Genomic DNA, 13,156 nt, shown 5'->3' on the forward strand with positions numbered 1-13,156 from the left:
ACTAGAAAGAGCTGCTGGGTTTAAATGCTTTTCCCGTTGTAGCCTAAAATAAATTTCAACTAGAATAAATACCCGTCTACCACGAGCCTCTCGAATATCTCGATACCTTAAATTGGTACGTCTTCCAAAAATCCCATGCATAGAGTAGCTTTGGTTCATTTTTGTCGAATCATGATCGATCACATGCATCGTTTTTCTATTAATCAAACTCCTTGTGCTGAAGGATTATATCTATGAGTATCAATCAACAATCTTCTTTTCTGCATGAATTTAAATCGTTTTATTTGTTAGTGAAGCTGGTGATTAATTGATGTCAAAATATTTGAATTGGAAATCCAAACCCATGTTAAGGTAGAAGAGGAAGACAGTCCACGATGCATTTTTGGGTGAAATTCACGATGCAGTTTTCACGTATTATTCATTCTCAACAGCAAGGACTTGCTTCAGCAAATCACTGAATTATGAATGTAAGTGCTGTGAAGCAGTGTCTGTTTTTATCATTTACCATCACACGCAAAGAGTAGCGCTTCAACCCACTGTAAGTGAATTAAATTTGTTTTTAAAATCTTTGCTGTCACGTACGAGCAAAATTAACAACTCAGTTCTTTATACATCAACGAAAACGCGTTTGTTGATATTCACCAGTGCTTGATTATCCAAACCAAGAATGTCAAAATCTGAAGAGTTTTGAGGATCAATTTAATTTTGGGCAAAATGATTATTTTGAATATTGTCGAACCCAGAGCTTAAAACATCGATATTATCATCAATTCAGCATGAGCCAATATTTTTCCATCGATCAGTGTGTAAAAATCAACACGGCACGTTCCACAGCGCTATATTTGTGTAAATGAAAATAATCATTATGCAATTGATTCTCAAAATCATCCTCAACAAGATGAAGATGAATATTAATATTGACAACAACACAGGCTCAGTTGCTACTCATCTCTCAGACTAATTGGACGTTGTATCACCAGACAATACTTTCGAGCATCTTTTGTGCGACGCGCGTGTGTTTTTTTTTGCCATGAGAGGTTTAAGAGCAAATTGTGTTGTATTAGACACATCAATTAGCGGCGCTGGTGGTGTAGTGGTAAGCGTCATTACCTCTCACCCCAGAAGGCCTGGGTTCAATCCCAGTCGGCGCCACCGGGATGTTCTGAGGCATAACATCTCTGATCACGCCTTCCTTCGGAAGGGAAGTAAAGCTGTTGGTCCCCGGTTCATGAGTTGATGGGTCGATAGGTAGGGTCCTTGCGCGGGAGCTGCAACCCGGAGGCAACTTGACAACTCCAGTATATTGCCAGTGTACCCCAACAGTTTGGTTCTGGTGGTTCTGTCAAACTCACAAGTTTCAGAAGGGTTATCTGAATAGGGCGAATGCGGAAATGATGAACAATAAATAAAATCCAAGCTTAACATTCATATCATTGTCGTGCGCCCACCAAACCGCAACGCGCGTCTAACGTCAAAATTAACATTAGTGGCATAGGAAGTCCAGTGATGCCAGCGAGAAATGTCGTTTTGATTTTCAGTCGTATGCGAGGTCGTATGCACAATTCATAATCAGTTTATTAAACTATTTTTGTAGTCTCGTGTGTCTTTGAGCAGAACAGAACCAAATTTGATAATCTGACTGTCAAGTCCATACAAATCAATGTTACCAATGTAAAAAAAAAAGCTCCGTTAGAGACCGTGATGTCGGATTAAGGGAAGCCGGAGGAGATACTGTATACCAGAGTACTGCGAACTAACTCAAAATGCTTGTCATCTGGGAGCCGAGTCAAACTGTCAAACGGGCGCCAAACATTCAAAAGAGCTCAGAAGTAACTGTTTGAACCACAAGAGGAGGTGTTGCCACCTAATTAAGTATTATAATTATGAAACTGCCGAAACACCAACCTTAGTAGGCGGATAATGTAAGCGTGATGCTCGAAAAAGTGTTTTTATTTGATATTAATAATGCCAATACTGGGTTGCTGAAACAAGAATGTAATCAAACTTTATAAGAGTCATGTGAGCTTTGTGGGCAGGTGCACTCCCATCACCATGTATACGTTATTTCTGGAACAGAGGAGGAGGAGCCAAGAGTTCATTTGACAGCATGTATACAGCGAATCCAAACATATAAAGCAACCAACGATACAGACAAAACGGTTGCTACGACTACCATGACAAACTCGCTCTATAACATACCTCGATCCGAGTGGTAAAAGGATAATGATATATTGCTTGCCTGCTTTGTTGCAATACACACGGATGAGGACATAGCTTGATATGAATCGGGAAAAGACATAACAAAAAAAAATCCCATTAACACACGTGTATCATCTTCGGCTTTACTTCGTGAAGCAGCTTGCCAACAATTTGCTCGTTTCCTTCTACCGCCCCGAATGAGTTGTGTCGCACGGGCTGCTTGTCATGAAAAAGAACGGTGAAGATTATATCATTATTGCTTTCCACTTCTGACACAGCGTTATTATTCGGTTCGTTGATCGCTTGTTATTTTGTCATTTGGAGATATTTTTGATTCCTTGCATGTATATACAATTTCGTGAGCTGTTTCAGCAAAAAAAAAATTGCTGTATACGCAGCTAGTACTGCAAAATGTTTGAGGAACTTGCTTAAAAGATTACAGTGGTGAACTTTGTCTGTCTTTCGAAGGTCTTAAATGCATTTAAGCTAAATATGTAATATATCATGCAATTTGACTAATTTTAAATCTCAGTAGTTTACTTTACTTGCGCCGTAAGAGAAACACGGTAAAGTAAACATTTTTTATGGGCCCAGGACAATTCTTCATTGCACAACTATGCTGAAAGCAATAATCTGAAGGATAGTCAAATTCAAGAGCAAAAAATAACTGAAGAAACCAAAGTATTGTTATTGCCATTAGATGATATAAGAAAATTAAACTAGGTTCAATTTGTATGGATTTATTTCACTTCACCACGAAAATCATAAATTAGCTCTTTTCATATGGCATTCTTGTCCGTTGTTTGGCATCCACACATGGTGAAACAAAAAGTTGGCTTTCCATAGAGAAATATCGCAGTGGCGGTGAAGGACAATCCCTTTGTTTACGTCGTATGGCGACATCTACTATTTGCAAGTGGGTACGTGAAACTAAGGTTATCTGTCACCTTGCCGGGGACTTGGGGAGCTGCCTTCCATTGGTGCTCAGCACGGAAAACAAGATCGACGGAAAACAAATCCAAGGAAAAAAAAGACATCAATTCATCACTTGAAGCATTTCATGGAATACGAAAGGAAGAAGATCTTGATTCCAATTTACGTCGAGAGCAGTGCGGTCGACGTGCGCTTACATGATCTTCCGGACGACATGGATAATGTGGCTATCGTTGATCATATGCGTCAGTATGGGGAAGTGATAGCCATTAGAAGCGAAGTCTGGAAGAGCTATTTTCCAGGCTTTAGTAATGGAGTACGCGTTGTCAAAATTAAGCTTACTCTCCCCATCCCGTCGTACATAACCGTCGACGACGAAATTACGATGGTATCCTACCATAATCAGGTAAAAACATGCCGTAATTGCGAGCGCAAATCCCATCCCAAACAACGTTGCTCTGAGGTGGCAACAGCAACTGCAAACGAGGACAATAAACCCCAAACTGATCAACAGAATAGAAGCATCAACAACAGTAGCAGCGTGAGCAGTCAAACAGTCTACAAACAACAACCAAACGCAGCCAACGGTAAGCAGTGGCCCTCCCTTTCCAAACCAACACCTATTGCAGAGCAACAGCACAACAATAAAACTGAAACGAAACGCCAAAGATCGATCGACTCGGACACTACGAACAATGAAACGAAAAATTGAACGCAAACGACTCCACCGAAAGTGATAGCAGCTTGATGCCAGTGAGTGGTGATATTTGTTCCTATACGCAGCGCCCATATAGGATTCCAGATGTTTCACACATTGAAGATCCAGGAGGAGAACAAGAGGAGGATTGATGCCGCCTATTTAGAGCAGCTAATGCACAAGAAAAAGAAAAAAAGTGCTTCCTAATTAAAATAAATTTTCTATTTGTTTATAGTATTCGGCTCCGTTGAGTCTTATTGAGATTTGAGCCTAATAAAAAAAAAACGGCGATAGTGAAGATCTACATTCAAAAAATTCTACACGTCATCATCAAGTGTCTCACACTTAATTTTGCGCTTATTGTGAAACACATCCATTTCATGTGTGAATCTTATGCTATGAATCATGCCTGAACACTATGGATTTGAATTGTGACACACTTGGATTCTATGTGCCTCCTATGGTGATTTCAATAGCTTTGCACATCATAGTTCAATATTCTACAATATTCTACTTTATTGACTTCTACTTTGTCAACTCTAAAAATGAATCGACAAATATATTAACTCAGTGTTCAATCGGCTGTCGACAAAAGCAGGCCACTCTCGATGTGTGCCACGCGATCGTCTGTTTTCTTGGCATCAACCATTGTGTGGTCCTCCTCACTGTTCTTCATCAGCAGTTCTTTCGGTCGATGCGTCGTCGACTTTGGAAAGCAACCGTTTCGTGATGAGTGTGTGAGTGCTGACCACGTTTTGCGTCCATTGCTGCAATGGACGCGCTCTGACCCTCGTTGGCGTACAACAATTTGCCATACAATGAAACTACTGGAAGCGGCTCCAGTTCTGATGGAGGAGGCTTTTTGGATAGCGGAAGATAAAGTGTTTATTGTGTTGTGCCTTTTGACTATAGTTTTAAGATGTATTGTATAGTGACCAAAATCCTCGGCTCTGTAAAGTTAATTCGGTTGAGCCTTATCAAATAAATTAATGGACAAATATATTAACAAAACTGCCAGAGGCCAGAGCTTTCACATATCTTTTTAATGGGTCTGATTTGGGATTCGATCATAGACTGTTGGGGTGTGCTGCTGCCGGAGTCTTCGTTCGATCCCACTGTGCCACGGTTGTTTTCATATATTAGGCGGGTTGATAGGATAAAGTCACAACCAGGCTTCCAAATAGTACAGCCTTCTCGTGACAGTTGGTTTATACCTGAATTGACTGTTGCTTTGTGTGCTTTACTACCGGTTGCTACTGTACGTTCAGATCTGAATTCGAAGTGTATTGGCAACAGCGCACGCACGAACGAATGAAAGCTGTATTAGAACAGTCGCATCTATACCCGCTTTGCTAAAATCATCGTGCTTGGAACGTAGTGAACCGAATGGGCTGTATTTATACATTTCTTTATGAACAGGTTTTCAGTGTAGGCCGGCGCCGGTGGTGTAGTGGTAAGCGTGACTGCTTTCTAACACCCCAATGGGTCTGGGTTCAATCCCAGCCGAGGTCGGTGGGATTTTTCTGAGGCATAAAAATCTCTGGTCACGTCTTCCTTCGGAAGGGAAGTAAAGCCGTTGGTCCCGGCCCATGTGTGTTGTGAATGGGTGCGATATCCTACGCAGGTGTGGAAGCTGCCTTCCTTGCACATTCGATTGTCGTCAATGGATGGCAATCGATGTCCGTCGGTGATTGGCACTAGATTGCGGAACAGAGGCCGACGTTAAATAAAGGAAAGAAAAAAAGGTTTTCAATGTTTCTGACGTCATGACAGCCTTCACAAACCGACGACATCCCTCAGCTTACCCAAGAGGCTGTCACGAGACATTATATACAATTGATATACGGCAGTGGAGTATGGAAGAAACCCAGAGGAATGATCCCGAACAGACATGTCGGCCCGATGTCGGATCAATGTAAGGTCAATTTGCGTTACCCCTACCGGGGAACAACTACTGAAGTCTCCCTGCCCTACTACACTGAAAATAAAATTTCGTTTATACAACGAAATCGCTCGTTTGTTCTACGAATTTATTCGTTGTTTTCTGCAACGAAACGGATTTGTACATTCTATGAAGCTAGTTTCGTTAGAACTGCCACACTTGCTATCGCTACACCCAACCAGCGGGCCACAAGTGATGGTTGTGGAAACCGAAAAATGTGGAGTGTGTTAGTGAGGATGGGTAACAATAACTTCATCATTGGAAGGAATAAATATGACAAAACATAAAAACATGCTTCAGACTGGACTCTACTCATGAACCTTGCGATCGTCAGATCTATGCTTTATCCATCGCTCTATCTGTGCTATGAAAAATGGTAAAGCTAAAGGCAAATAAGAAGCACTCATGGAAAAGGTAATTCGATTTCGGTTGCTTTTTCTGCTGCTTGCATGTATTTTTTTCTCTAACATAAAACCACCGCGACGAGTAATTTGATTTATTGTGGTAGCTTGCATGTATTGGTCCAACCGACAATATTTCTAAAAAAATATCCTATCTCCAACACACAATCAGCACTTTAGGAGACAATAAGCGCAGTTGTTGGTTTGATTGTCCGAAGATGTATTTGTATATTATACAAAAAAGACGTAATATTGACATTTATTTATTTATTTATTAATTGACTTATAATTTGTAACTTAAGACTTATGTCTTTCTTCTGTTACATCGATTATATCAAAGTATAACAAGCGCCACAAGTATATTACAAAACAAAAAAAAATGATACGTAACACAAACTGAACTACATTTACTACTCAACTAAAATGCTCAATACATCCTCTCTTAAATGCTGTTAACGAATTTACATTAGTTAGACTATTGGGTAAAGAATTCCAGTGAACTACACCCTCGCTCGAAAAATGAGTTCCCGTACTTTGACGTGCGATGTCTTGGCAAAATATATTTAATGGACCGATTGCTTTGTGAAGTTTGCAATTTTCTGTGTAGATAACCGGGTTGTTTTGTTCTCGACAGACTATGCAAAAATAAACAACAGCGTAGCTTGCCAAAGTTTACCAAAGGGCATCCTATTAGATGATGTTGCAGGTGAGAAACTCTAGAATATCTACTTAATTTAAAAACATATCGAACACATGAATTAAGAGCCACCTTAAGTTTATTGAACGTACCAGCAGATACATCATCGAGGAGAAAATCACATGCCAAAAAATAAGGAAGAAGGAGGCTTTTGAATAGTTTAATTTTAACATCAGTTCTAAGAAATGATGATGTTATGTGAAGTGAACGTAAACAAGCATAAATTTTTCCACATTGTGACAACACATATTTATCCCATCCAAAATTGGATTGAATACGGATACCCAAGCTGGTAGCATTATCGACGTATTCAGTTGTTTCATTGTCTAAAAGCAATGAAGGTTTTAATATATTTTGAAAAGAACTATTTGTAATAAAAATTGAGTTTGTTTTCTTGGAGTTCAAGCTAAGCATATTCTTTACAGACCAATCTAGGATCCTCTTCAAGTCTTCATTAATTTTCTGAGAAATTTCAGCAACAGAATTACTTGCACAGTCAAAGTATACCTGAGCATCATCGGCAAACAGATGAAATTTACAATTCTTTATTACTTCAGGGAGATCATTAATGTACAATGAGAATAAGATTGGCCCCAGAATAGAACCCTGGGGAACCCCAGATGTTATGGAAATAAATTGAGAAAAAACTCCATTATTAAATACAGCCTGTGTTCGCATACTTAAATAAGAATCAATCAAGTTTGCGGAATGATCGGAAAAACCAAAATTTGATCTGAGTTTTTGACATAAAATTCTATGCGACACAGTATCAAACGCTTTAGAAAAATCTAATAGTATTAGAACAACCGGGCGACCCTTGTCTACTACTAGACCTACATCATCAATTATTTTGAGCATAGCTGTTTTAGTACCATGTTTCGAACGATAACCTGACTGAAATTGATTCAGAAGATTGTGTCTATTGATGTGATCGCAAATGTTCATCTTAACAATTTTTTCAAATACTTTTGATAATGCGCAAAGGATGCTAATAGGTCGCAAGTTTTCTAATGTGTTCAAATTAGCCTTTTTCTTAATTGGTATAATTTTTGATTTCTTCCAAGCACATTGCGCCAAATGACAGGAAAAACGAATGTTTCTTACCATTTATGAAAGATGTGTTGCATGTACGAAATTCATTTTTACGAAACGGTTTTCAGAGAAATAACGAAAATACATTTTCAGTGTAGGATTTCGAAAGTCGGAAATAATTCACGTCCGAACCTACGCGACTACCGAAACCTTTTTCGAGTCGGAGAATACTTCTCCATTTATTAATTAATCAATCGCTTTTATACTAAACCGATTTACTAAGTACATAATTTTTGGGCATTCTTACCCTCTCTACTCTCCCTAGTTGCGCGCGTCGTGAGCATATCTTGTTGCAATGTTATTATCACCGGTCGTTCACCGATCGGTTTTTTTTTTCATTTGCTTCATATACCTCTACCCGTCATACCGTCGCCACCTAGATCCGAAGTGCAACCTTGCAAAAAAAATGAATTTGTTGTTTTTACCGATAATTGCACTTCGCATCCAGGGAATTATTCGTCGCGTATGTCCAGTCAGCTGTTTGTAGTCCAAAGTCGAATGTGTTCTATTTGAACTCCCCTAGCATGACATAAATTTGCTGCGTCTATCGAACTTCTCGTGGAACGTTGGCCCTCGTGGCTCTGCAAATGTCGGGTCGATGTTGGGTAAACTTTGTGTTTATGTCGGGTCAATGTCGAGCCAACATCGGGTTGGAGTTTGGTAGAAGTCAGGTTTGTGTCGGGTAGGCTTATATTTTTCGCCGGAATGTCGGAATGTCTGATCTGCTCAAGACAGCGCGTTTTCAAAAAAAATATCGGATGCAAATTTTGCAATGGGCAGCACGAACGTGTAGCAACCGAACGAGCCTCGGCGTCACACTGGTAGTGTAGTAGCAGTCTTACAACATACGAACAAAATTTCAAAGACAGCAGCAACGAATCGCCAGTTTGTTGTATGTACGAGAAACGTAACGAAAGACCATCCGAGGCTGTCATAGCCGAACGAACAAAATATATGACCAAGAACGAGCTGTCGTGTACTGCACAAGACTGCATGTCGTATAACAGCCTTACTGTGGGCTGTCGCTTATAGCTCAATCTCAGGCTGTCTTAGGAAAAAGAAAGCGACAGCCGTTGGAATACTGTCATGAGGCGGTACTTTTGGTATGCCTGGTCACAACTCGTGTTTTCAATGTTTGCCTTTCTGAGCAAGCAATTCACATCGCATTAAAATGCAAAACACTTTAAATCGATCGGTTTTGAATAGTAGTGTTATTCAATATACTTGAATAGATAGTGAAAGATTTTCAAAGTTTGAAACGCTAGAAATTACCGTGTACAACACATTGAACCAAGGAGAAATATACTGAAAGTAAATGTGATTGTGCATTTAAAAAATCAAGTGTTTAAACACTACGATAAAACGTGTGGAATTTTGTGAGTGTAGCAACGAATGGACAAACACAAATGTTGACTGCCATACTCAGAGGTTGCCTTGAACAAAAGAATGTTGTTATGTCAAAATTCAAATTCATGCAGGTAGTTGGTCTATCTGTTAAGGTTGTCTTTATTTTCAGTTAAGTTGAGTGCCCGAGTAGCACACTTTCATCACAATAAGTTACAGCAACTTGTTTATGACTGAAATAAGTCATATATAAGTTTTTACAATTGATTTGTGACAATTGTGCTACTAGGGTGTAGAAGAAATTATTTGTATCAGCACTGGCTGTGAAGAACAGCACCTTGCGTCTTGCCCGGTTTTTTTTTGGCTGTTTAATCCTACTAGACATATGGAAGCGTTTTTTGAAGTAAATCTACATTCTTATAATTTATTAGGTTGTTCGACTTGTAGGTAAGGAGACTTATTTTTTATGGCTTTCTCAGTAGAATGTTTCAGAATAGGTCAATTCAGGAATTTCAAACGCTACCCCCTGGAACCTTAGTTTAGGGGATAATCAGTTTTTTTTACGTAGACTATGTCTTACGGGAAGGTACTGGGGGTTAATCGATAATCTAAAATTGCGACCTTCACGAAAAGGTGTAAGGTTTGGAACGCTTATAACATTGTCATTTATCGATGAAATTAAAATCCAAATACACCAATTCGTAGGAAATAACTTTGCTACAATAAACACTTTTTCAATTTTCCATAAAAAAAACTGTTGAAAAATGTACAGATAACAAGTGACAATTTTATCGCTGTTTTCATGAAATAAACGTTCTCCCCAAACCCAGTCGTCATAATCGATTACCATTTGGTTGCACATCGTGCTGCTTGAATCTGAAGTTATAAAACAGCGCTGCTTTTGTGCCTCAACTCATTTCCACTTCGGACACTGGGTGAGCAGGTAGCAGCAGCAGCAGCAGCAGCAGCAGCAGCAGTAGGAAGGCAGCGGTACCTGTCAAGTGCGCAGCGTTCGTGTTTTGCACCTCGAGATCACTGTCTGCTGGCGGTGCCGTCACCTCGATAGCGCAAGCACTCCCAAGTGGATCCACCTCCTTGCCTGAATGATAACGATCCCGCGTTCTACAAATTTCCCAAAGGACATACCAGCTTTTGTAAACAACGCATTTTACCGTCGGTTTGGCGTAACTGATAACTCGCCAACGCATTTCTCGCTTCTCCTTGTTTTTAGTGTGACTCGACCGCGCTGATCTATTGTTAGGTTATTGCGATGTGCATTGTTTTGTGCACAAAGTGACTTGAAAAAGAAAAGCGAAAAAAGTGATATTTTGTTATTGCGTGGTTGGAATCGCTGGAATAGGAATTGTTGAAAAATGATTACAGAAAAATATGCGTGGAAGCATAGAGAATGCACTTCCGGGTGTAATGATTTGGTGAGTACGTTCCAGTTGAAGATTGCTACAAAGTGTATTTGTGGTGATGCAAATTATGGTTTTAATGACGCATGGTTTCAAACATTTTGTATCATCTGCTGACGATTGCCACGGGTATATCGTGGGAGTCCCAGGTACCCGGTTCAAGCTTTAGTTGGTGGCGGTAGCTTTTCTTGACCTTCTACCCCTTTAGTAGTAAGTGTGAATAAGGGCATATATGTGATGTTTTGCTGTACCTGTTGTGAATATCTAGTACATCCTGTTACCTTAACTTGTTGAGGACACTCTGTCTTGCCTCAAAAGTTAGCCTTTTTGAAGTACTAGTCTTCACAACGTAAAGAGCACCATAACGGAGCATGAGATTTGATCAAATTTTTCGTAGTTCTAACGCCCCGGCTGGGTGAAGGATAGAGAAAGACTTACTCACTAAAAGCCATCCGTAAATTTATTATTCTCTGATCCCGTGTTAAATTAGCATATTCGTTCTTGTGACAATCAGTTTTATCAGTATTTAGTGATATATTTTAAACGTTTTGTTTTGCTCATTCGTGGTGATTGTTTCCATTGTACTACTGTAATAACGTCACGCTTTCCGTCTGAAGCGCTCAGTGATGCAAAATATCATGACAATCACTCGACACCCGTCAACGCAGTGAGAGGTAGAGCCAAGGTAAACTACAATCCCCAGTAATGGTCGCTGCTCACAGTCAAAACGTAACACTCGCTGCTGATGATGTAAAGGACAACGAAAACAGTGAAGACAGTGAAGATCGGTGATGGATCACAACAGAAGACGACATTCACCAGTTGCTTTTTACTTCTTTCGTCAACTTGATGGATGGTCATGAAGAGAGCTTCGATAAGCACATTGATAGGAATGTACCAAGCGTTACTACCATCAGCTGTTCGACGATCGTGTTTGTGATAGGTGGCAACTCTGGAAGCGCCATCTGCTGGTGAATAGTGAAATCTTCAGCTGCTTAGCTGGTTACCTTCCAAGCTTTTTGCTCGCCTATCTACTTGCAAGCATATCATACGGTTTACGAAAAGGCGCATTACGATGGCGAAACTCTGCCCCAAGTGCTCTGATGCAATAAAGGGCATCGATTTCGTAGTCTGCCGTGGCTACTGTGGAGCAATGTTTCATATGACTATAATACAGTTTTTTTTTTAATAAAGGCACATCTCTTCTTTCTCTGTGTTACCTTTGTTGTGGAATAATTTTAATTCATTTTTTTTTCTAAAATCAATGGCACACTCCATCAAGCTGAAATTTTTACAGCAGAAAGCTTGCATTGATTTTTACTTGTAGAAAACATTTTATGCCAATATGCCCTCATATTCATACCAATCTGACAATTCATCAAAGCGAAACTAAGAAAAGTGAGAAAATGGCTAAGTATGCTATTTCAATGGTGAGATTTTGGAAAAGAAGCATGTGAGGTTGACCAGCAGCTTGTGCAGAAGTTGAGAATCCGAGAGGAATAACAATTGCAAAACCCATATTGCATCTTTAAACTACAATAACTATGTAACATTATCTTTCAATAACGTTTTATTCGAAACCAAATAGACTAAGAAATACATTCGATTGAGAGCGTACCGATTCTTAAATGGCTGGGCTTTAAGTGATGCACCATTTGTTAACATTCTAGAAAATTCAAAAAATAATAACATTGCTCTCACATCACTCCTCCATTGCTGAAAGTTTCTCAAATTTTCGAAATAGCTAACATAAAAAAATAAAAATAAAGGAAATTATCCACAACAAGCATTCTGTGAAGTTTTTTTTTCCTTTGTGCTGAAAAAGTTAAAATCTTTTTACTGAAAGTTACGAGCGAGCCCGATCCTTACTTTTACCATTGTGCGTTTCATGATGCTAGTTGGTTAAACTTGGCAGGATGCTGACGTTCGAGTACTGTTTTTGCTTTCTTTTACGACGTACTTCTGAAGTAGGAATACTAAATGGGCAAAAATGCTTAAACCTGTGAAGTAGTTGAAATTAATTTGCCGGTAATACTGTTTGTTTCTCAAGTGGAGAAGAAGAGTTTTAGTCGACCAACGTATAAACAAACCAACTAGCAACGTTATGTTGCATAGTTTGCAGTAAACAACTTGTGCCACATGTTTGCGGTTAACTCTGCGCTTGTGGGTTTTGCATTTATAAGAAGTTCTGCAAGAAATGTATATAGCAAAAGTTGATCACCGAGAAGTCGTCCGATAAAATAATGCAATTTCTCAATACTGTGTGCGACTCTTATTCCATGTCAAATGAGCCACGTGTACAGTTGTTGAGAGGTTTGAGACCACCCCCTTCCCCTGCTTGGACAATCGTCCATATATTAAAAAAAAAAAACAATTGACTGCACCGTGGGCATTTGCCAACCCACCTAATGTGTCCACGTGGTATACGAACAG

The 13,156-nt window shown here is 39.5% G+C and overlaps 1 protein-coding gene across 1 annotated transcript in view; it reads left to right on the forward strand.

The window, feature by feature from the left end:
• The window catches only part of LOC135700600 (uncharacterized), a 521,944-nt gene that overhangs the window by 356,358 nt on the left and 152,430 nt on the right, over positions 1 to 13,156 (forward strand). The window lies entirely within an intron of this gene.

The sequence above is a fragment of the Ochlerotatus camptorhynchus genome, unplaced genomic scaffold, assembly GCF_037179485.1.
Source record: "Ochlerotatus camptorhynchus isolate MF236.1 unplaced genomic scaffold, CSIRO-AGI_Acam_v1.1 ptg000139l, whole genome shotgun sequence".
Lineage (NCBI taxonomy): Eukaryota > Metazoa > Arthropoda > Insecta > Diptera > Culicidae > Ochlerotatus > Ochlerotatus camptorhynchus.